Raw genomic sequence first — 26,462 nt, forward strand, 5'->3', positions numbered from 1 at the left:
TTTAAATCGATTATTTCTCAGCTTTCAAAAGTTAGTATTACTTTTGATGATGAAGTTCAAGCTTTGCGGTTGTTGTCGTCATTACCAAAGAGTTGGGAGACTGCAAGGAAAACCATTAGCAATTCCGCAAGGAGCGAGAAGTTGAAGCTTGATGATGTGCAACAAAGATTAATTGCTGAAGAGGAGAGAAGAATAAAAAAAGGTTATGTTTCTAGTTCTTCAATCTCGGCCTTAAGTATGCATGAAGAAGATAGAGGCAGGAGTTCAAACAGGAACAACAACTAGACTAGATGGAAGTCTAGAGGAAAGTCTAGGGAGAGATCTCAATCCCGGCCTAGAGGTGTTGTTGAGTGTTGGGCGTGTAAGAAAGTAGGACACTACAAGCGCGATTGTCCGGAAAACAAAGTTTCTAATAATGGTGGAAACAAAGGTAATCAAGAAGAGGTCAACGTATTTGCAGCTGCGGAACCGGTGAAGGTCCTTGTTGATAACAAGAAGGTGATTACGGAAGGTTTTCTACTACTCTCTGAGGACAAGCAAGATAAGTATTGGATTATAGACTCGGGAGCTTCTTTCCATGCAACGGGTGATAAGAGTATTATGATCTCTTATGAAAAAGGATACTATGGCCAAGTATTCTTAGGTGATGGTGAAGCATGCGACATCATCGGTTTGGGTGATGTGATCTTGAAAGTCAATGGTTCGACATGGAAATTGAAGGATGTACGACACGTTCCAAATTTGAAGAAGAACTTGGTATCTGTGGGACAAGTTTGTGATGATGACTGTGAAGTTGTGTTAACGAAACACAATTGGAAAGTGAATAAAGGAGTTATGGTATTAGCTCGTGGAGTCAGAGTCGGTACTCTATACCGGACTTCAGATGGAACTACTTTAGCAGTGGCTAGTAGTGGTGAAGACACTAACTTATGGCATAGAAGATTAAGGCACATGAGTGAGAAGAACATGAAGATTCTATGTTCGGGAGGATATCTACCTAAGGTGAAGTCTGTTGATATGAGTTTTTTTGAAGACTGTGTTCTTGGAAAGCAAAAACGAGTTAGTTTCAGCAGAGGAGGAAGAGACTTGAGAAGCGCAAAACTTGATTTGGTTCACACGGATGTATGGGGACCAATTGATGTTGCATCTCATAGCGGGTTCCATTATTATGTCACTTTTATTTATGATCACTCAAGGAAGGTGTGGCTTTACTTCATGAAGAATAAGTTCGAGGTGTATGAAGTGTTTAAAAAGTGGAAAGCTTTGGTTGAAACAGAAACTGGTCTGAAGTTGAAGTGTCTAAGGTCAGACAACGGTGGTGAAGAATTCTTACAGTTATGTGCTACAAATGGAATTTGTTTGGAGAGGACAATTCCAAGAACACCACAGGAGAATGGAGTAGCAGAACGTATGAATTGGACGCTGAATGCACGTGCAAGGTTGCAGTCTGGTTTGCCCGAGACCTTCTGGGCACATGCAACAGAGACGACTGCTTATCTAATTAACAGGACACCTAGTAGTCCATTAGATATGAAGATACCAGAGGAGGTTTGGACCGGAAAAAAGGTAAATATTTCATATTTGAAAGTTTTTGGTTGTGTTGGTTATGTTCATCTTAGTCCCGGTGAGAGGTCTAAGATAGGTGCTCAAGCAAAGAAGTGTATATTCCTTGGTTATGGAATTGACGCTTTTGGGTATAAACTTTGGGACTATGAGGGTCACAAAGTTATTAGAAGTAGAGATGTCACTTTTAATGAGAATGAGATGTACAAGTACAGGAATACAACACAAGTTGAAGATGTCAGGTCAAGCAACGTCGATAAGGAGTTGTATATCGATATTGATGATGTTTCTGGAAGAAGTGTGGAACAAGAAGAGCATGATGTTGCTGATGGCAGAGAAGTACAAGTTGAAGAGACTTCTACTGCAGTGAGAATTATTCCTACAGTTTCACAAGAAGTACGAAGATCGTCAAGAACTCCTAAACCAAACCCAAGGTATGCTTTGAATTATCTATTACTTACGGATGGAGGCGAACCTGAAGATATTAAGGAAGCACTAGCGGATGATGATTCAGGCAAATGGAAACTTGCTATGGAGGATGAGATAAATTCACTTGATGAGAATGACACTTGGGTGTTAATAAAATTACCAAGAGGTAAGAAGGCGTTGGATAACAAGTGGGTTTATCGGATGAAATCTGAAGCAAATGGAGAAATTCGCTACAAGGCGAGGTTGGTTGTGAAAGGTTTCCAGCAAAAACCTGGTGTTGATTACAACGAGATATTTTCTCCAGTTATGAAGATGACTACTATTCGAGTAGTGTTAAGTCTAGTGGCTTCCGAAGATCTCTACCTTGAACAGTTGGATGTAAAGACAACTTTCCTTCATGGTGACCTAGATGAAGAAATTTACATGAAGCAGCCAGAAGGATTCATAGTAAAAGGCAAGGAAGAGATGGTGTGCAAGCTAAATAAGAGCTTGTATGGTTTAAAACAAGCCCCGAGACAGTGGTACAAGAAGTTTGATAACTTCATGCATAGAAGTGGTTACTCACGGTGTAATACAGATCATTGTTGTTACTTCAAAAGGAATGGTTTTGACTACATCATATTACTACTGTATGTGGATGATATGTTGGTCGCCGGAACATCTCTACAAGAAGTTGAGAATTTGAAGAAACAATTAGCAAGTGAGTTTTCTATGAAAGATCTTGGTGAAGCAAAGCATATTCTTGGTATGAGGATCATAAGAGACGGAGCTAAGGGTGTACTTATCTTAGTTTGGCTGAATATATTGGACGAGTGTTGAAAAGGTTCAATATGGAGAATGCTAAACCAGTTAGTTCTCCACTTGGAAGTCAAATTCGTCTTTCAAGTATGCAAAGTGCAAAGACAGATGAAGAAAAGGAGTACATGTCTTACGTACCATATTCTTCGGCTATTGGGAGTCTAATGTATGCTATGGTATGCACGAGACCGGATATTGCACATGCAATGGGAGTAGTGAGTAGATATGCAAACAACCCAGGAAAACAACATTGGGAAGATGTGAAGTGGATTCTCAGGTATTTGAGAGGTAATACAAACGTACCATTGTGTTATGGAAAAGGTGGTTCTATCTTGAGGGGTTATGTGGATGCAGACTTCGCATGTGATGTAGATAAAAGGCGAAGTATGACCGGTTATGTTTATACTATGGTGTCAGCTGCAGTGAGTTGGAACTCACGTTTACAGAAGTTGGTGACATTGTCTAGTACGGAAGCGGAGTGCGTAGCGGTGAAGGAAGCGAGCAAGGAGATGATTTGGTTACAAGGATTATTAACTGAGTTGGGAAAGGAACAAGGAGATAATGTTCTGTTTAGCGACAGTCAAAGTTCTATACATTTAGCCAATAACTCATCCTATCATGCTAGGACGAAGCATATAGATATCCGTTATCATTTCATTCGGGACCGGCGGATATGTTTCGAAGATTCTTGGTTCGAAGAATCCGGCGGATATGTTTACCAAGGGAGTTACATCAGACAAGCTAAAGCTCTGCAAGGCTTTAGTTGGTCTCTCACAATGAGGATTTGGGAGGGGAGCCGCACTAACAAGGAAGATGTTTTAGCACCGTCAATCCAAAGTTGAAGAATGGAAGACAATCAATAAGTCTTCAAAGTGGAAGATTGTTAGTTATCGAAGACTAATTAATTATTTCCTAAAGTTAGCCATGGTTATTTAGGGAAGGGGTTTCGTAAGCCGGTTATAATTCTTGGTGGCCAAGTTTGTAACCTATATAATAGGTAGTTAGGCCTTGTAGAATTTGTGTATTGTGTAGAAAACGATTAAGAGATCGGTGAGAGATTTCTTGTATAGCTTTTAGGTCTAAAGCTAGGGTTTCGTTGTGAGAGCATATTGGTGAGGAACAAGAGACAAGGTTATCATCCCGGGTAATTGTTGCGGTGTAACCAAGAGTTTGCTGGGATTCACACGACGTTGTAATCGTTTTTCTTCGTAATGGATTTGAGTTGGTGCGACTCAAAGTGGACGTAGACAATATATACAAGTTGTATGTATTGGTCGAACCGCTATAAATCTTGTGTCTTGTGAGTTGATTATCTTTCTCGTATTATTATAATTGCTTGTGCTTGGTTTACTTATTATTCATCATAATATCTCAAGATCCGTTATTCCGCGGTTGTCAGTGATTATTCCCTAAGAAAATCCTGACAGAAACCACAACTCAACAGCGGATTAAATAGCAAAGGGAACAAGAATAAAAAAGAAATATTCAACGCATGTCAATCCATTTGTAGCAAAAAGTTCGAAAATCAAGCGTTCTATCCATTATTTTTGATAAAAACGAAACTGTAAACTTAATGTATTACAAGTTTGCGACTTGCATTTGAAGTTCAAAACACTTGCATTTCTGGTCTCCTCAAGGTTGCAACTTACAAAACAGGGTTAACACTGACTTTAATGTTCAAAGACAAGCAATTGATGCTGGTCCCTTCCCAAGCTTAGCTAGTTATGTTTTAAAGGAGAATTAAGAAACAAAAACAAAATATCACAGCTTACTGTTTGAATTTATGCGAAAGTATATCATCAAAGAATATATGATCACATACAAAAAACTTGGACAATCCAAGTCTAGATAAAATAAATGTCCAATTATCTCTTCGAGGATAAGTTGTTTATGTTGGGATTTTCCTCCATGGATTATTATGCGGCAGGACCACAGAACAGAAATCTATAGAACAATCCTACACTGCAATTTTGTCTCATCTTCTAGTTCCTACATGAAACGGAAGGATATACGATGTTTATTTGTTACTCCCGAAGGGGTGAATAGAGAAAGTAATATTCCCATGCAAATCCAAAAAGTTATCCATCGACATTGATCAACTATCACGTACTTGAGTGTTATGCGAGCATGCACTTTTAAGGGGTGGATTTCATTCTCTATGATAGAGTTTAATTATAAATTGACCTAATGACTTCAGTTTAGAAGTGCATGTGTTATTATGCATTCAAGTACGAGACAACTCTCATTTCCTAAAAATTTATGGAAGTTCTATCGCCATCAACCATTGTAAAATGTTGGTTAAACATCTTCTTAGATAATTAATAATGTAACAGCCAGCTTGAAATCAATTTATTTTGGTTGATAAGATGGAGAATTAGACACCTAAAAAACATGTTAATATAATTTGTGGTAACTCTAGAATTGGGATCTTAGAAAATGGTAGTTGTATAGATGATACGCATAAAACAAGACACCAAAACTACACATGTGAACATGTATAAATCAAATAACAACTCATTTGATTGAAACAGGCCATGAATTACACAAAATGGTGGTAGCTCATATGTCTCATTTTCCTTAAAAGTGGTCTTATTTATTACAATGTGACAAGAAATTCCCATTCACTTATAATCACTAAATTTTTTTTCCTTGGATAGGTTCAATAAACAAAATGATAGGGATTTTTCCTAGGTGGTGGGACTTGATAATTTTTAGCCCGTTAACATTACATTGAGAATGTCGTGTTTCAGCCCTGAGTGAGCGTTTTTTTCTTTTTCTTTTTCTTTTTTTCTTGAATTTTCTTCCATTTCCCCATCCTGATGCTAGCCGCTGGCGAGTTCCGAATCCGTTATCCCAGCAGCCATGCATCACCAATATTCTTCTAAGTGTGGAACTGTGGATTTTTGCCTTCTAAAGGGGTTGCCATATGACTGGTTCAATGATTCCCACTGCTTGAGAGAGGAATGCTAAAAATGATGCAACCACCACTCCTCTGTGACAGCAGTACTAGATAACATAAATAAACTCAAGTAAAATGACTTGGATGGAAACATTATAATAGGAAATGGTAAACAAGATTCCATGAAGGATAATGAATTAGATCCACTACCTAGTATTACCTGCTTCCAAGAGTGATAGGGAGATCCAACTACTCAGAATCTATCTTGTCTCTTACTCTCTGCTTCTACCCACCACGCACCAGAGTAAGTAAAAGTCAATAGGAATTTTTGTTCGCACTTTCTTTTTCCACACCAAGATTCTTCATAAGTCAATGCATCTACAAGAATCTATGTATCAAAGTAAAATGATACTATAATCAAAGTAGTTGGTAGTCGGTGTATCAAAAGTAATAACCACCACCCGATGTCACTGTATTATAATGATAAAGTCATTGGATCAAAATTAATAAACACTAGCCATCTGGTTGATAAAAAGGTAGTCATCAGTGCATGCAATTTTTTCTTTTTATCCGCATACACAGGAAATTTGGAAACATCCACTTCAATTTATCTAAGTACACTCCCATTGAAAATAGAAATCTAAAATCAACATTAGAAAACACTCAGACTGTACCTTCCTGACCAATTATGTGCAGCGAAAGCACTACGTAGGTGCTGGCTGGTAATAGGTTCAGGCTGTATACGACATTGTACATGAGTATAATCATAGAGATATAGAGGATATGAAACGAGACTATGGAACACAAAAATAAGAAAACACGACGAAAGTAGTTGCATAAAGACTAAAGAGAGAGCCGGTTGGAAGCTAAAGACTTCAGTTAGGCACGTGTATATTCATGGTGGTTTGTAATATTACACTATACCTAATCCCAATTCCAAATAAAAAAAAATTCCCTATCATGTTTCAGTTTCAAACAGTGTTGAAATCAAATCCTAAGGAAACCCTAGGTTCTTCAATAATAATATTGATAGCAGTGAGTGATTGAATCATTGAAGAAGATACGATGAACGTTCAATATGTTGGAGCAGGAAGAAATAACATTGAAATCGTACCTTAAATATCAAAACAAGAAACACTCAAAATCCCCTTTTCGATTATTCTCAAATCCCAACTGTAATTGGCCAACTCAAGGGTTCATAACCAACACCTTTCTTTCTCTGAGTTAGAATCAGAAATTTAGATTAGGATTCATGATTTCGAAACCCATACTCTGATTCTTCAATTTCGACACAAACCCTAACTTCTCTGCTCCATCTCGATCTCCTCTATCGACTTGAAGAAGAAAGAAGAAGGGAAAAAGAAAAGAAGGAAAAAAAAAATGGAAGGAGGTTGCCGAGATTCGAACCTGCAACGTATATGTCACTTTACCCTTGATCTTACTAAACTGCCCCTCAACAATTACTACATTACCAACCTCCGTGTCCTTTTTTTCTGCACACGAAATTTACGTGATTACCCATCGTGTTTTGTTATATTTATGCCAATTTTAGTGAGAAATAAAGCATAGAGGGGCTCTTTAGTCCTTTCATTGTTGATTGAATCCAATCTTTTTGTTTCAATTGATGACTTACAATTTACAAAAAAATGGTCATACCTTACTAGTACAACCGTTGCCACAGTGGGAGGGCCGACCGAAGAACTTGATGAAACGACACCACTGCGTGATGGATCCTTCACCGTATTTTATGATCCGTTCCTTTTTTTTTCATTATCCACAAATTAACGGCATTTCAGAGTCGCCGTCATTTTAAACGGTCATACCGACGGTGTTGTTATCTGGTCAGCTCACTTGAATCGCTGAGTTAACTCGCCGATTTAGAAATCCGGCCGAGATCTCCTGTTATTGGTTGTTTCCGGGCATAATTACAGGCCATTTACTTCTGCTCCTTCACTGCAATCCTAACATACATCTATACATTCATTCTATTGCTTCATCTGCTCCGATTCAATCATTAACAACACATTAGGGTTCTTTATTGCAATCACCAGCTTCTCCTAGACAACCAGTATCAATCACTGATATTCCAGCTCACAGCTTCATCCATTTACTCATCTGCAATCAACTCTACCGCTGCATCTCAACACACATAACTCCTTCACCTAGCCATCTGTAATACCTTTCCTCTCTTCCTTCCTGCAACTTCTAAGCATCACAATCTTCATGATTTCCTTAGCCACCAACTGCTTCACAGCTAGTATTGCAGCTGCAGCCATGCCACTCTTTTTTCCATTGTGATCTCAGTACCAAATCAAGCCCATCTGCTCAACACAAACAAACCCATTCCCATCTTAAAATCACTGGAACCCATTTGTTGTTCATCTGCAGCTGTACAACCAACTCATCACAAATATCTTTCGAAAACCTTGAAAATCATCATCACAAATCCACCAGATTTAACCAGTCACTACCACCACCTTCATTATCAAATTCAGAACTAATTCAATCCCACTCTACAAGAACTCTGGAAAGACCCTTCTTCTCAAATCTCAACCCCTTGAAATTCATCCCAATCACCAGCTCAAACTCTCAATTTCTGTTTCCATATTTGCTTCAATTCCTTCTTCCATCCGCATCTCAGACTCATGTCACAGCATCAACAGTTCAATTGGTCAGTTCATCTCAGCTCACAGTCAACAAACACACACAGCTCTCCAACCATGATTCTTGTTTTGACAGACCACTGCAACACCATCCCATTCTCTGCTGCAGCTATTCGAAACTCTTCTTAAACTGATATCTCCTACATGATTTCTGCTGTGAGACCCTAATTTCATCTCAACTTCGGCCACAAAATCAGTCCACCTTGAACTTGAACTTTCAGGAAACTCAAATCCAAATGAACCCATCCGAAATCAAACCAATCAACAACAAACCCTTGTAATTCTCGATTTAAACTGATATCTTCTTGATCTGGTTCTCAATCAAATCTCATGACAAAAAATTCACAGCCAATTCATTTCCGCTCCCTTTGTTGACAAATCATCTTTTGAGACAACCACAATCGATCTTTGGCCAGCAATAACATCTCATTTTCTCGGCTCAAATCTTTTGCGGCGATGTGGAGGATGCCTCGGACACAGTAATAACAGACACCCTAATTCCAAATCTTCACTATAATTATGCACTTCACCTATCAATTCATCTACATAGTTCTCACGTCCGAAAACCCCAGTACTAATTCTACAAAATAATCACTAATTTCACATACATTCAAGAAACAATAAGAAACCCTAATTTCAATTACCTGATTTATCCTTTCCCGTAGATTGAATCGATTCTTCAATCAATACCACTACCAACAATCATTACATGATCCTTTTCTCTCAATATTCATCATCGAACCACGAAGGAGAAGAAACAACGAATTTCTCTGTTGGAGTTTGGTGACTACGAAGAAAAAACAACGAAGGAGAACGTAGTAGAAGGAGGAAAAGAAAGAAAGAAAAAAGAATGAGGTTGACGGGAGCCGAACCCGCAACCTTTAGGTCACTTTACCTCTGGTTTTACTAAACTGCCCCTAAACAATTAAACCATTTCCAACCTCCGTGTCCTTTTTTTATGCCCACGAAATTTACTTGATTACCCTTATTGTGTGTTGTATTTACGGTAGTTTTAATGAGAAATGAAAACATATAAGGGCTCTTTAGTCCTTTCAATGTTGATTGAAAATAGTTTGGGACACCAAAATCCAATCTTATCTCTTACTCTCTGCTTCTACCCACCACGCACCAGAGTAAGTAAAAGTCAATATGAATCTTTGTTCGCACTTTCTCTTTCCACACCAAGATTCTTCATAAGTCAATGCATCTACAAGAATCTACGTACGAAAGTAAAATGATACTATAATCAAAGTAGTTGGTAGTCGGTGTTAATGACAACTGCAAGATCAAACTTAGCTTATATAAAGACTACTCTCTTTATTGATGTTTAGAAAATAACTCAAAACTAAACACAAAGCTTTAATATTGCTCATATGATCAACCACAACTTTGGTGATCATATATATATAGAACTATGAATTCCTTTTCCTAGTCCTATTACCTTATTACATGTCTTTCCTTTTCTTAGAACTTGGATAGCTCCTAATTCTTAGAACTTCATGTATTTCCTATTCTTATCCTAACCAACTTGTTAGTGATTTCTATATTGAAGATTAACTAACATTCTCCCCGTTAAGCTTCAACCTTACCCGTGACATATCTTGTACTCCAATCAGTTGTCTCATTTCTTCAAACTTGATCCGAGCTAATGCCTTTGTCAATATATCTGCTTTCTTCTCAGTTCCTGGTATGTGTTCAACGTTGATGATCTCCTTCTCGATACATTCTCGTATGAAATGATACCTTTTGTGAATGTGTTTCGTCTTCCCATGAAACACTGGATTTTTAGTGAGTGCAATTGCAAACTTATTATCAATCTTGATGAGAACTTTTTTAGGTTCTCTTCCTTTGATTTCACCCAATAATTCTTGAAGCCATATTGATTGTTTAGCTGCTTCTGTTGCAGCCATAAACTCAGCTTCACAGGATGAGAGGGCTACAGTGTCTTGCTTCTGTGAACACCATGTAATAGGTGCTTCTCCTAGATAAAATATATGACCAGTTGTACTTTTTCCATCATCTTGGTCAATATTATGACTGCTGTCACTATACCCAACAATTCCTTTTGATCCTCCTCGACCATACTTCAATCCATATCTGATTGTTCCTCTTAGATATCTCAATATCTGCTTTATTACATCACCATGAGACTTGCGTGGACTCTGCATATAACGGCTTGCTACTCCCACAGAGAAAGCCAAGTCTGGTCTTGTGTGTAACAAGTATCTAAGGCATCCAACATTTCTTCTATAACTCGTTGGATCAATCTCAGCTTCTTCTTGTGCTTTTGAAACATTAAGTCCAAACTCCATTGGTATCTTAGTTGGATTACAAGTTTCAAGTCCTGCTTCTTTCAGAATTCTCCTTGCATAAGCTTCTTGTTTAATCTGAATCCCATCTACTCCTTGATGGACTTCTATGCCAAGGTAATAAGTGAGTTTTCCGAGGACTGAAATCTCAAAACCTTTCAGTCCTCGGAAACCTTATGATGTTAGACCATATAGATCTTTTGATAACTTATAAACCTTATGCTCTTGTCCTTTTACTTCAAAACCTTATGGTTGTTCAACATACACATCTTCTCGCAATTCACCATGTAAGAATGCTGTCTTAACGTCTAAGTGGTGAATTTCCCATGAGTTTGATGCTGCTTATGCTATTAAGAGACGAATTGTCTCTAGTCTAGCAACTGGTGCGAAAACTTCATCAAAGTCTAATTCTTGAATGTATCCCTTAGCTACAAGTCTTGCCTTATATTTGTTGACAGTACCATCAACATTCCGTTTTATTTTGAAGATCCACTTAAGACCAATCACTTTTACCCACCTGACTTATCAACTAGAAACCAAGTCTTTTTTCTGTTGATTGAAATAATTTCTTCTCTACATGCTTGTGTCCATTTAGTCGAGACCTTTGCTTCCTGAAAATTCCTTGGTTCATCATTAACAGAAAGTAGCATAATCTCACATTCTTCTGCAGCTTGAAGAACATAATCCTCCAGATACTGTGGCTTTTGTATATGTCTTGTTGATTTGCGCAGTGGAATGGGTTGAGTTATTTCATCGATCTCTTCTTCTTCTTCTTCTTCTTTATTCTCAGTGGTTTCAATATTCTCTTCTTCTTCATCCTTTGATTCGTAGTTCTTTGGTATTAGTTTCCCTTCGTTTAAGAATACAACTTCGTGCATGAAAAGAGTTGTATCTGCTTCCCTTGTTTCATTCTTGTTTGCTCTTCCATCTTTTGTATTCTTTCAGGGCATACAGAGGAGAAGTGTCCTGGTTTATCACATATGTAACAAATAATGTTTGATCTATCCTTCTTTTCTTTCCCTTGGTTTTGATCATTCTGACTTGTTGTTCTATCTTGTGAGTTAAACCTTCCTCCCCTTCCTCGGCCTCTGTTTACTCTACCACCTCTTCCTCTTGTCGCAGAGTTTTGTTGGTAAGAGTTTGTGTACAACAGTTTTCCTTGAGTTTCTCCATTGTTTTCTTCATCACGGATTATCTCTTCATATGCTTTCAATCTTCCAATTATATCTTCATAGCTAGTCTTCTTTAAATCTAAGACTTGTTCGAGAGAAGCTATGATATGAATATACTTGGATCTTGGTAAACTATTGAGAAACTTCTTTACCAGTTTATCTTCATCAATGGATTGTCCAAGTGACGCAGCTTTTGAGGTTATCTCTGATAGCTTTCCTGCAAAGCTATCAATAGTATCAGTGTCTTTCATCTTCACTCTTTCAAATTCAGACATTAAGGTTTGCAGACGGGCTTCTTTAACTCGACCAGCTCCGAGATTACGTGCCTTTATTGCATCCCAAATTTTCTTTGAATTTTCCTGTTCACCAACTTGTAGAACAAGACATTCTGGTATTGCTTGAAAGAGAAAACCTATAGCGATGTTGTTCTTATCTGCATCATCTGTTCCTAGTTCAATTGTATCCCACACCTTGTAGATTTTCATCAGTACCTTCATTCTCATGGCCCATATTGTGTAGTTTGTGGCGTTGAGGATTGAAACTTATATTGATGGTGGCGTGAACTGTTTTGCACCCACAATGGTGGTTTCGCTTTCCATGGCTCAGAAACAAGCTATGATACCAATTAATGGCAACTGCAAGATGAAACTTAGCTTATATAAAGACAACTCTCTTTATTGATGTTTAGAAAATCTCTCAAAACTAAACACAAGCTCTAATCTTTCTCATATGATCAACCACAACTTTGGTGATCATATATATATAGAACTATGAATTCCTTTTCCTACTCCTATTACCTTATTACATGTCTTTCCTTTTCTTAGAACTTAGCTAGCTCCTAATTCTTAGAACTTCATGTATTTCCTATTCTTATCCTAACCAACTTGTTAGTGATTTCTATATTGAAGATTAACCAACAGGTGTACCAAAAATAATAACCACTATCAGATGTCACTGTATTATAATGGTAAAGTCATTGGATCAAAACTAATAAACACTAGCCGATGTCGCTGTATTACAATGGTAAAGACATCAGTAACTTGAACTCAAAACATCCTAAAAATCTAAATCTTTAAGCAGTAGACACTTTAGAATCCGCGTGAGACGACGAGCAGCTCATGAGTTGGCAATGGCATAACAATTCAGGAATTGGTCTATATTCGACTTCCACGCAGCCTATGGCCGATCCGAGACCGGAAATGAACAAATTTCAAGATTTGACAGCAAGAAATGCCGCAAACTACGTAGACAACTAAGAAAAAACACCCATCTACGCATTCACTTACCATAGAGAGAGGTCTGATGAGAACAAATCTAAGGGCTTCAGAAACTGTAAGAATGGTCACTTTCCCATACAACTGCACTGACAGATAAAAATAACGAGACTGGTGTTCTTATTTTCGCATACACTGAGGTCGGAAATTGCTGCTGGTCCCTTCCCTAGCTAGCTAGATTGAAACAAGACAAAGAAGTGTCACAGCTTGTTGTTGGAATTTATGCAAAAGAATATCTTTAAAGAATATATGGCCACATACAAAAAACTTGGACAATCAAAGTCTAAATAAATGTCCAATTTAATTCTATCTCCGAGGATAAGGTATTTATGTTAAGGATTTTCTCCTCCATGGATTTTTTTTGCGGCAGGACCATATGTAGAACATTCGTACACTGCAATTTTGTCTTATTTTCAAACTCCCACATGAAATGAACGGATATATGATATGATGTCCATGTGTTACTCCTAGAGGGGGCGAAAATGAGAGTTACCAACATTCCCCGCTCCAAAGAATTATGGATCCAAGAACTCTTAATTATTTTTTTAGTCCGGGCTAATAGCCTTGTCGATCATAACATTTCACATTTTTAGGCTTTTGGGCTGTGACGGCTACCTTGGCTAAAACCCAGGTTAGCCTAGCTGTAGTTCCGTCAGTGCACCAATATATTTTGATTATGTACGCACTTTTGAAACCTTCCGACTTGTTATTATAGAGATGCTGGATGTAAAATCTGACAGTTTAGAAATGTATGAATCACCTTTAATAACTTTTTAGCTCGTCAATGATGTAACAGTAAAATTAAAATATTTTTCTTATCACGTGGTATTAGAAACGATGGATGTCAATTTATTTTGGTTGATAATTAGGGTTTTGTTATCTTGTACATCCATGCACAAGATAAGAGCCAATCATTGGCATGGGAAAATGGAGATTGCATTTGTGGAGAGAGAAGTTCAAAAATCCATGAATCTTTACCTTCTCCAATTCAAAGAATCATTCTCTCTCATACTCCCTCCATCCTAGTTTAGATGTCAAAACTGGATTTTGTACAAAGATTAAGAAACACAAAGAGAATAGTTTTTTTCCCATAATTACCCTAGGTTAGTATTTAATGTTCCCAGTTTTTAGATGTCTAAGTTTTGTTGTTTAGCTGGAAAAATTCAAATTAGAAGAAATATATAGAGAAAAGTATTTAAGAGTGTGTCTTGAAAATTGAAATACACAATTCTCCATGTTATGGCATGATTCCAAGTTAGGGGTGTAGGAATGAAATATCGCACATATTAATAATTATGCGAAGTAAGGATTATCTGATGTAAGCGAGGGTTATCGCACATGGCAAAGTTGAAGTGACGTATTGGATGATGTCAGCAAAGTCACGAGTAAAGTGTGATGATCTATGCGAAGTATAAGTTGTGCGAGAATGAGTGAGTATACATGAGCGAATGTAACACACAGTGATTCCGAAAATAATGGGTCTCTTAGTTGTCATCCATTATAAGGAATCCTATATAAAGGAAAGAAGTCATCACATAGAAGGGGAGATCTTTTAGTGTGTGTTAGACTAGAAATTAGGAGAGAGAAAGTTTGTTTGGAGAGCAAGTAAAGTGATTGTAATCCTTTGTATCCAATTAAAACCTTGATAATTAATAAAAGAATTCATGATGATTACTTAGGTTATTGTTTAGATACATTGGGGTGTGGTTGTAGGTTTTCCTGCAACTACATTTTTGGCACCAGAAACAACTTTGGGTGATAAATCCTGGTAGTAAATTCATAGAATCTTGGAAAAAGTAAGATCTGGAAATTGAAGATGGCGAGACTTGGATCTACTATTGAACAGGGAACAACAGCCAGAAGGAGCAATAGAATTGCTGAAAGAAGAAGAATTACAAATCTTGACCAACAAGAAGAAAGAGTAAGAGAAAATCAAGGAAAAGAAAATCCAATTGGACCTCAGCGCGAACAAGAGCGGAACAATGATATTGATTATGATAGAGTGAGCGTTCATACTTCACAAACAAGTTCAACTGAAGAGGAAACGCAAAGAACTGGGAATGCAGGAAGGATTGAGGGGAGTGATGAGAATAGGACAATTGCAGAACTTAAAAAAAATTGGTTGCAGAACGACAAAGAGAAGATAAAGAGCGTGCGAATTTGATACGTCAGAATGATGACTTAAGAGAAGAGAATTTTAGATTGCAAGAACAGAGATCAAGAAGTGCTACACGATCAAGGTCGAGATCAAGCAGGAGTTTATCAAGACAAAGTCGATCTAATCAAGAAGATACTAGATGAAGACAACGCATGGAAACCATTGAAGAAAACCTGCAAGTAAATGATAATCAACAGGACCAACAAAGGGGAAGGGATATAACTCAAGATTTGGGAACTAATCGATATGAGCATCCGCGTGAACTTCTACGTGCATACATAATAATTTTGAAAGAGAAGAAGAGGATTTGAGGCAAGAAAAAATAATATTGCATGGAAGAAAAATGTTGAGAGAAGAGAACAAGCGCGAAAGGGAAGTTACACGTGCGAGAAACGAAAGAGACAAACAAAGAAGAATGGAAGAAATTGAAGAGAGAGGATTGCAAGAAGCATTACGTCAAAATAATCATGATAATCGAGTAAGGCAGCGCGAATGTCATCGCATAGATGATATAAAACAAGGACTGTTCGCACCGCAAGAAAGAGAAACGTCAATACATCGACATAATCGCACAGGTGAAGAGGAACGACATGATAGAGCACAGATCGAAACGAACATTGAAAGGCGTAGGAGAAGAAGAGCAGAAGCTGAAGAATATGAGATACAAGAAGCAGTACGTCAGAATAATCATGAGAATAGACTTAGGTAAGCAAGATTAAAAAGACCTATGCGCGAAGATATAGATCAAAGCTTCAGTGAAGAAATTCTTAAAGAAATGGCGGAATTAAGAGAAATGATGAATGCAAAAAGAAATGGTGGAAGGAGACAACTAGAAGAAGCAGTAGAGGAAGCTGGGAAAACTCCCTTTACAAGGAAGATTCAAAGGGCAATGATACCGTCCAAGTGCAATTTACCAGTGTTCACTAGCATATTTGATGGAAGCGCCTGTACAATACAACACGTGAAAGCTTACACCCGGTCTTTATTGCAATGGGAAAACAATGATGCAGTAATGTATAAATATTTTGCTGCGAGCCTGGCAGGGGAAGCTCTGAAATTGTTTGAAGGACTACCAATAGAATCCATTGGATCATTTCAACATTTATATAACGTCTTTTTAGGACAATATATCAACAATAATATGTCAAGACCAGGGATTGAGACGGCATTCAGACTGCGAAGAAGAACAAATGAGAGTTTGCGTCATCTAACAACACGCTGGAGAACCATGTGTAGCGAAATGGGAAGACGAATGGATGAGCGACACCTTATTGTTGCACTTATCAATGCTTTTTTCGCTACAGATTTATTATATACACAATTTTTTAGGATAAAGGATACAATAACAATGTCAGAGTTGCGCGAATTTCAAGAGGAGTACATAGCATTTGAGGAGAAGCAAAGAGATATGGAGTCGTACCCAGTCGCAATACCTGATGCGAAAGGTGGAAATGCAAGTTTACTCCCAAGACTGACAAATGTTGTTGCGAGTACGTCGCAGGGAAATCAAGGAAGGAACATTGCAGAAATGGAACAAAAGTTAATAGCCATGGGTAGTGCAGATCAAGCAGAATTTGACAAAGAGTATAGAGACAGACAATTTCAAAATCATGGAGGTAGTAATAAGATTCAAAGAATGGATAATCCACCAGAAAGTTCAGGAGGTCAACAACCATATTATAATAAAAGACAAGGAACTGGAAGGATAGTATGGGAACAGATAAACCTGCCAAAGCTGAACACTACAGTAGATAAAGTATGGGAAGCTGTCATTCTAATGGAAGAAATCCCAGATTCACATAATTTAGGAGATGAACCACCACCAGGGAGGAGGAGCAGAGAATTTTGTGTATATTATCTCTTTCATGGTCACACAACAAGTAATTGCATAAATGTGAGGAAAATCATATTGCGAATGATTTAACAAGGAAAATTGGATCATTTCTTAGCACAACAACCAAAGAATTTACCACCACCACCACCACCGGGAGGAAATGTATATGCAAAGGAGAAAGGAAAGAATACATTTTTAATTGAAGTAGGTGCGAAAGCGAAGAACCTATATTGTAATTCAATTGTACATTCATTCAAAAGCATAGAAGACTTCCATGACACTGTCTTAAGTAGGGTGTATGCGAGAGATGCTGACGGAATAGAAACTCTCAATCTTGCGAAAGTATCACCATTGAAGGATTGGAAAAAACAGACTATCTCATTTAGTGTGGAAGAAACACCAAGAGGAGGGGAATCGCATGAATGTCCATTAGTAGTGAAATTAGGAATTAATCCGAAAGCAAAGGTAAAAGATGATGAGGAAGATGAAGCAAATACTTGGGGAATAAATAGAATACTTATAGATCCCGAAAGTTCTGTCGAAATTCTCTTTTATCCTACATACAAAACCACGGGTGGAAGGGATGAAGAATTGATTCGCTCAACGTATAAAATTTATGGTTTCAATGGCGCTGCGAACAAGCCAAAAGGCGAGGTGACAATGAGGATTCTTCTTCAGAATATTCCAACCGAAATTGTATCATGTGTTGTGGATGTCGAATCACCCTATAACGCTCTGATTGGAAGACCATGGCTGCACAGTATCTTGAGTGTGGCTTCGACATTCCACCAGTGCATAAAATTTCCTTTACCTCAAGGTATTGGTATTATAAGAGGAGATACAATTGAAAGTAGAAATTGTCAAGAAATTGACATTGATAAGTGCGAAGAAAGAGAGAGAGTAAGCGAAGACATTGGAAAAAGCATGCTGCAGATAGTCAAAGAGATGAGAGGTTAATGGTGGACGCAGTATAGCTGAGAATTGGACAAATAGATAAGCAGAATATTGAAGCAAGGTTTTCTGCGAATGATGATACTAAACGAACCAGAAATATTACTTCTACTGAAGGAGGAAGAATGCAGAGGCAAAAGTTGTGTTCTCAAGACAAAAATAAAGGGTGCGATGGTTATCGCACAAAGGAGATTGAAAAAGTTATGCGAAATAATATTCTGAAAAATATTTGCGAGCTTAAGGAGATAAAAAAAAAATGAAGGGGATAAGTGAGTAATATGGGGAATGCACATGTATGTCTTTATGATAAACAAGTTAATAAGAAGTCTATGTACTAGAGTTGTATAAACTCAAAATTTGAAAATGGAATAACAAATTCTAGTTTCATGAAGTGATACCGTGTCAAGAAAATTAAAATTAAAATTTTTATAATAAGGCACCAGAAATGATAATTTTTATCAAGATAGACTAGGAATCCGAATGTGGCGTGCAACCTAGTTCGCATACATGCAAGAGGCAAAAAATAAGACCTATCGCACGTCATAGTCGGAGAAACCTAGAAAGCATGACTCAAGGGAAAGCTATACCGACCATGGAACTTGAGTCATGGAGATTTGGGGTGAGAATAAACGAAAATGCCCATCCGGGAGAGGTACCTTAAATTTTCAGTCTAATATAAGAGCAAGTCTTATGGTGGAATCTAACCTATTCCAAGTGTGGAATGTAGGATCAGAATCTCGCAACGACAATATTTCAGCGAAATTATCAACAACACAACAGCGTCGCAGAACAATTTCAGGAAGAATATAATAAATGACGTCAGCTAAGATCACGAGAAAGATGTGATAGTCCTGCGAAAATTAGAGAGCTTGAGAAATTAATATTGGTAAGGTTGCGAGAATGTCGCAGATCATACCCGAAAATAAAGGACAGATTAGTTGTCATCCACTATGTATTTCCCTATAAATAGTCGTTCAAGTTGTAAAGAAAGGGAGAGATCTTTTTTGAGTAAGAAGCAAGCAAATAGGAGAGAGAAAGTCTAGAGCAGAGGTCATTCTTGATTTCTTTATCTTTTCTTATAAGAACATTCAAAGATTGATCAATAAAATTAAGAGTGTAAACCTAAAAATGAGTAGATTAATAATGAAATCATATGAGGGGTGTAGTGTAGGATATCCTGCAACTACATGGAAAAACCATGAAATGTCAAGTCTAGTGGCTTCCAAGTTGGGGCTTTCCACAAAAAATCCAAGGAGGGTTCCATGGTTTGGTGGAAGGGTTCGTGGAATCCATCTAAACGCCAATAAGAATAGCGCTAAACATAAATAAGATTGGCGCTAAAAAAACGCCATTAAGAATTGGGTTTTTTTTTATCCGTAGATTTAAAATGAGTTGTTGAAATCTAACAGCTGAAAAAAAGCTCCATTCTTAATTGCGATTTTTAGCTCCATTCTTAATTGCGTTTTTTTAGCTCCATTAAGAATAGCGTTTCTACTATTTCACCATTACACTTGCGCTTCCATCCACAGTTCCAAGTGCTGAGGTGGCGTGGAAGATGGAAGATGGATGGATTCCACCATAAGACTTGCTCTAGTAATCTTAGATTGAGAGACTAAGGTGAGAAAGTCTCTCCTAAGGAGTGCAGAAACTCGATCAGGGTGTCGAGGTACACGGTTGAGTCAAGAGTGCCCGGGGCGTCTGGATCGTACCTTGCCACTCTTGACAAGTCCTGACTATGATGCACTCGGTCCGAAGATACGCCACTTAGGGTGCGTCTCGCAACCATAAACCTCATCAGTGGTGGGATGTGAGACTGCGAAATCAACTGGTTGTTGGATTACCGGATGGGAAGATCCATAACCTTAACCCGGTAGAGGTAAGCTTCCTTGAGGGGGCAACCAGGGGGAAGATAAGGACGGCACCCTCCATTAAGGAGCTGAATTGTGTCAAAAGACGTAAATGTCATGAGGCTTTTTACTCAAGGGAGTATTAAGAATTGTCATATTTATGCGATAAAAACCTAAAGAGGTAATAAGACGAGATCAATGGGTCGATACACTACAGTGTAAAGACCTCCTGCGATCTCGTCGCACAGAATTAAGGCAAGATAAGACCTTTACATAGGAAGGCAAAATAAGACCTTGAGAGAAACATAAAATTTTAAACTAATTTTGTTTTGCAGGAACTCGCAGAGAAAAAAGAGTACTGCGAAAACATTTGCACCAAATGCATGAAGAACCATAAAATAAACTCCTCATACTAAGTCTATCAAGATGTGTCAATTAACAGAGGCAAGAATGGGAATGCAAAGGGAATGTTATTTGCCCCATTTGATAGACTCGTATACATGCGAGAGAATGATATTTTGGACGCGAATGCAAACAAAGGGAATTTATATTAAAGGAGTGAAAATTTATGCTCAAAAGGTGCATGTTTTTAAGATTACATGAAAATATTCAGGAGGCAAAAAATTTACAACAAATGAAAATGATTAATCTTCATTTTCTTCGTCTCTCTCAGCCTCAGAACCGCTTATTTCTTCTTCAGATTCTTCATCTTCTCCCTCACTGTCCGAAATATCAGAAATATGTTCATTGTCAGGGATTTCTGGAAATTTATACTTTGTAAGAGGAATGTTATTCTCAGCGCAGACTTTCTTAACAGCAACTTCGCGAGCACAATTAACATCATTACCATTGTTTGAAACCATGATGGTGAAATTCTTCTTCAATTGCCGGTACTTGGAGTTGTGAGAAGATAAATCTTTCTCTTTAGAAGCTAAGCGAGTTTCTAATTCTTCAATCTTCTGAAGATGATCCTTCTCCTTGTCTGCGAAATATGAACAAGCAGGTTAGGACACATAAAAAAAAAAGGATGTTATTTTCAAAGAAAAGGCAAGTATTAAAAGAGCAACATTTGACCTTCATAGTTGGTAACAATGTCTTTAACCAGTGCGGAATGTTTCAGCTTGAAGATTCACGTTTATAGCTAAATCCTTTCTAGCATCATTCAGAACCCTAGCATCCCAACTATATTCGGCTTCGCTTTCTATGAGAAGCTGAGAGCGAATTAAATTTATTTCTTCGACAAGAATGTTCTTTTCGCTCAAAGCTAAATCACGTTCTTTTTGAACCTCAATAATGGATTCTTGGAATTTTTCTAGTGCTTTCGCACCCTTAAGAGCAATCTCATCTTTCTCATTAATAAGCTTATTCTTCTTATTCGTTTCAAAAAATGGATTTTTTTTCTTGGCTCTCATGAAGACGATGTTTAAAGTTATTAAACGTAGTCAATAAAGATCTATGGCTTTTTCTAAGAGCAGCATATTTCAGACTTAATTCTTCCGAACTCAGATTTTCAAATCCTTGGTTGGGATAATTATTTAAAGAAGAGTTAAGATGTTCTAAAAGGGTTTCATCATCAGGGAGATTGGCAGCCTTATCCGAAAGATTATACAGGTCTACGAATATAACAAAATAAGAAATTCGAATTATCGCATAAAAATAGAAGAACAAGGAAAGTAAAGGCTACATACCAATGAGTTCATCATTTCTTTCTCGGGCTACGCGAATCAACTAAGAGTTGGTCGAATTCTCAGTTTTAAGCTTAGCATTTTCTTCCTCAAGCTTAATAAGTCTCCTTTGGTAGTCTGAGGAGATTACATAAGATAAACGGGCTTCCTGCGAGAACGTCAAGAAGTATTACAGTTAGGAATAAAGTAAGACTAAAGAAAAAACAAAAGGTAAAGTTGCAAATATTACCAAAGATCCGATTGTGAATTGGAGATTTGGATTTATCGCAGAGGCATCTCCATGAAGAGATGGATCATATAAAGTAGGAGCATCGCATATTTTAGAGATCATTCCAAAGGCACAATTCAATTCTTCATTGTCAAAAGCAGTCAAAAGATTTTCAGCAAAAAGATTGAATAACTCTTTCAAAGAAAAGTAAACTGATGAATCCTCAGGAGCAAGAATGTCGTCCTCACTAGACTCTGAACTTGAAGAAGAATCGTATCTTTTACGCTTCCTGGAGAGATCATCCATTGAAGATGTCGTTTTTGACGAAGACTTAGACGTAGGCCTTTTAGGAATATTCTTACCTTTACCTGAAGTCTTATCACACAAAGGTTTCACTTACACGAATAATCAAGATAAGAAACAAAGAAAACAATATTGTTAAAGTAAAACAGAATGTTTCTTACTTTATTATTCTGCGAAGATGATACATTGTGTGAAGTTTTGGCCCTCTTAGCAGCCTACAAATAAAAAAAATGGGAAAATAAGAAATTAGAAGGAAATTATGCGAGATTGAGAACATTTATGCGAAGCCCCCATACCACTTTCTTTGTTTCAGCTTCGGAAAGTACAAATTTCCAAGGTTGGTAAGAAAAAAACTTTTCGGGAAGAGGAATATCAGAGCCATCCTCAGATTTACCAGAAATATAAGGACCCTCTAGAATGACAGGGCAATTAACCCAGCTTGAGTCATTAGATCTGCGAGCAGAACTGTTAGATTTATCATTCCAATTAACATCTCGCATGATCTTATTATCTTCAGCGATACCATTTTTTCTTCTTAAGCGAACGGCCCATTTGGTTGAATTGCTTTTCATAATTGCAACATAGTAATTTTTGAAGAAGTTATCAAGAGTACATTCGGTAGAATCGATGACCTTATCACGATGCGATTAATTTCGCACCTCATAAGGATAAGAGGTCTCTAAACCAGCTGCACGACGAGAATATTCCAAAGCTATTCTGATCGCATCACCACTTGGTTGGAATATTCCCCGTGCGAATCGATCATCAGCAAGAATTTCATAGAATAAGGGAATTTCTGGGTTAAACAAGGGAATTGGAAGAATAGAAAGTTGTCCCAATGAAACAATAACTCTTTGATTATTCGATTTTTCGGAATTGATTAAATCAAGATTGAGTTTGGATGAATAGCCAGATGATGAAGGAAGAGAAAGTGAATAACCTCTCGAATGGAGTTCGTCCTTTAACCTGTTGAATTTTGTCTCCATCTTCTTACCTGCAGGAGCCATTTTTAGAATTAGAATGAAGATGAGTAAAAGAAGTAAATTATTTGGTGAAATAAGTTTTAGTTTTGACAAAATCAAGATCAGTGAAAGAAGTAGCAGAGAAGATGAAACAAGAAAATAGAAAGAAGAAGACGAAAGAAGATGTATAAGGAAAAGTTAGTCCCATTTTCGAGATTCCATTTCATTAATGCGAGGAATGAACGGATAAAAACAGGCGGTTAAAAGGACGTGTCAGATAACAAGTGGTTAAAAACACAGTGTAATTAAAGAAAACTGGAATTCTGGAGGAATGTCGGCAAGATAGAATACGAAAAGATACATACATGCGATATTATAGGATGGAAATTTCTCATATCGCTCACTTCACAATGTAAGAGAAATGAGAAGAGGCAAAATGTAGGAATGAAATATCGCACATATTAATAACTATGCGAAGTAAGGATTATCTGATGTAAGCGAGGGTTATCCCACATGGCAAAGTTGAAGTGACGTATTGGATGATGTCAGCAAAGTCACGAGTAAAGTGTGATGATCTATGTGAAGTATAAGTTGTGCGAGAATGAGTGAGTATACATGAGCGAATGTAACACACAGTGATTCCGAAAATAATGGGTCTGTTAGTTGTCGTCCACTATGAGGAATCCTATATAAAGGAAAGAAGTCATCACATAGAAGGGGAGATCTTTTAGTGTGTGTTAGACTAGAAATTTGGAGAGAGAAAGTTTGTTTGGAGAGCAAGTAAAGTGATTGTAATCCTTTGTATCCAATTAAAACCTTGATAATTAATAAAAGAATTCATGATGATTATTTAAGTTATTGTTTAGATACATTGGGGTGTGGTTGTAGGTTTTCCTGCAATTACAAGGGCAAATCAGGATAAAAAGTGGAAAAATATGAAGTATAGCATGTATTTTAGGACAAGAAAAGTCCCCAATTTTAGTTTCTAAACTAGGACGGAGGGAGTATATTTTATTGTATTTTACACTTTACCATGTCATTAATTGGCTCTTATCTCGTGCATCCATGCACAAGATAACAAAACCCATCAAAAAAAACAACTCATTTGATTGAAACCGACCATGAATTTGTTACGCAAATGGTGGCAGCTCATATGTCTCAATTTCTTAAAAGTAGCCTTAATCCATTTACTACAACGTGACAAGAAATTCTCATTCATTTATGGATTCAAAAAAAACTTCCTTGGACCAATTCAATAAATTAACAAAGTAATAGGGATATTGTTAGGTGGTGGGACTTGATCATTTTTAGCCCGTTAATATATATATCGAGAATGTCGTGTTTCACCCCTGTGTGAGCGTTTTGACAGTTGGTGACCATTTTCATAAAAGACTCTCTTCTATGGGATTATTATCACGCACAAATAATGTGCATTTACACTATTGAAGTCTCTCTCGAAATTTATCTCAATATAGTTCATGAGTAGTTTGAAAATTTGGGATTCACTGATTCGTGACATTATATCGGCCATTTTCCTTACAAGAATCAGTAGGAATCAACGGGTATGAGCATTCTCCATAAACGTAGAATCACTCTATTTGGACTTAAAAGCAACGTATTAGATCATCTCCAATTCTAGGGTTGGAGGTCATAAAAAATCGTGCCACCTAAGATTTTAGACTTTTTCTACCAAAATTCCATCTTCAATGCAAGAGTCAAGGTCCTTGAGAAATATGACATGATTATATGGAGGTGGAAGAGAAAGTTTAAATAAGACCTTTTCCATGACCTTGGGTTTAAGTCCACATCATCGATTTATATATGTATAAATTAAAAAGCTGTTAGATAAAACCTTGAGGATTGGAGATGATTTTTGTGTTGAAAGGTCATGACTTTATTTATTTTGTCCATATGTGAATGACCTCCATAAAAAATGTGTTATTTAAACCTCCACATAGGATTACCTCCATCCCTAACATTGCAAATGCTCTTAAAACCACCCAAACATTAAGAAATGTACTCCGTAGTTAAGAGAGGATGACAGGGTACCTAAAAAAAACTAAATCCAAACCATAAAGAGGTCTCCTCTTATCTCTCAAGTTTCAAGAAAATACCAAAACTAAAAACAAGAAAATAAAAAGTCGCTTGCTTCCTAACTTGTGGACAACCTTAATTTGGTCAGTTTTCTTCTTGTTATCCTTCCCAGAATCCCAGTGTACTTGCTAGAAAGAAACCCTGAACAGACTACGGAGTGGAGGAGTCTTTATTCGTCTATTAGTATTCATTAGTTTATGCATCTAACATCTCATCTGAATCGTCTGAATCTTTGATTGGATCTGACTCGATATGTTTGTTTTTTTAGTCAGATTTGACTCACCTGACTCAAAAATATGTGAGTCAGTGGTTTGGTCTAATAAGTCAAAGACATTTTATACCTGATTCAAATGGGTCCGAGTCAGAAGTTAGGTTTAAATCAGACCGCGAATCAGACTTGACTCAAAATAATCAATAAACAATCTGGCATCTAACTCGAACCGAGTCAGAAACGGAGTAGATTCAGACGCCGAGTCAGCAAAAAACAAACATACTCTAAGTCGGTGACAGTTAAGTCAGATTCAGGCATCATTCGTGTATGAATATTAAAAAAAAAAATATCCAACTAGGACTCGAGTCAGATGAAGGCACAATTGAAGATGCAAGAATGAAATAGTTTTTGATTAACCTCATTGTGGATATAAAAGCATTTTATCAATCTCATCCACAATAACGGACTGCAAAGCTCTCGCAATTATAATCAACAATGTAAGCACAAACGCTGCATGGACGGCTGAAAATACAATGCAAGAAGCTTTGGCAATTTTGGAAAACTTACCCCAAGCTTGGATTAAATACATAAGCACAAATCACAACTCAACAGCGGATTACATAGCAAGAAAAGCGAAGATAAAGAAAATAACATGTCCGATCCATTTGTAGCAAAGAGTTCGGAAATCAAGCGTTCTGCCCAATTTTTTTGATAAAAGAAATTATAAACTTAATGTACAACTAGTTTGCAACTTTCTTGCTTTAGCGGTTCAGAGATACTTTCAATTCTGGTCTCCTAAGAGCTAGCACTATGGTGTTCTCCATCCCTTTCCTATCCCTCTTTATCTCTCAAAATCACAAAAAACCATCTACTATAGTCTCCCATATCCCTATATGTGTAGAGATATCACCCCCTTTCCCTACATGGAGGATCACATCTGATCCCGCTTGTAGGGAAGGGAAATCACACGGCTACTCAGTTGCCGTAAATTTTTTACGCTTTACGGTTACTGAGTAACCGTTTCTGGTTTTTAAAGTTTTACCTTAAAACTTTCCTTTTCCACTCTTTTTTTTACTATAACTCTTTTTTTAATCTATTGTAT

At 37.2% G+C, this 26,462-nt stretch overlaps 1 long non-coding RNA gene across 2 annotated transcripts; it reads right to left on the bottom strand.

The window, feature by feature from the left end:
- Nucleotides 1-5,284: 5,284 nt before the first annotated feature.
- On the bottom strand, nucleotides 5,285-7,064 carry LOC113354066. 2 transcript variants are annotated; one of them, XR_003361660.1, is made up of 3 exons: nucleotides 6,804-7,064; nucleotides 5,910-6,077; nucleotides 5,285-5,796 (listed from the first exon to the last, which is right to left on the bottom strand). It is a non-coding gene; the product is annotated as an uncharacterized LOC113354066 (long non-coding RNA). The 2 variants fall into 2 exon arrangements; XR_003361659.1 differs by having other exon boundaries at nucleotides 5,910-6,159.
- Nucleotides 7,065-26,462: the final 19,398 nt, after the last annotated feature.

This window comes from Papaver somniferum, chromosome 2, assembly GCF_003573695.1.
Source record: "Papaver somniferum cultivar HN1 chromosome 2, ASM357369v1, whole genome shotgun sequence".
NCBI classification, from domain to species: domain Eukaryota; kingdom Viridiplantae; phylum Streptophyta; class Magnoliopsida; order Ranunculales; family Papaveraceae; genus Papaver; species Papaver somniferum.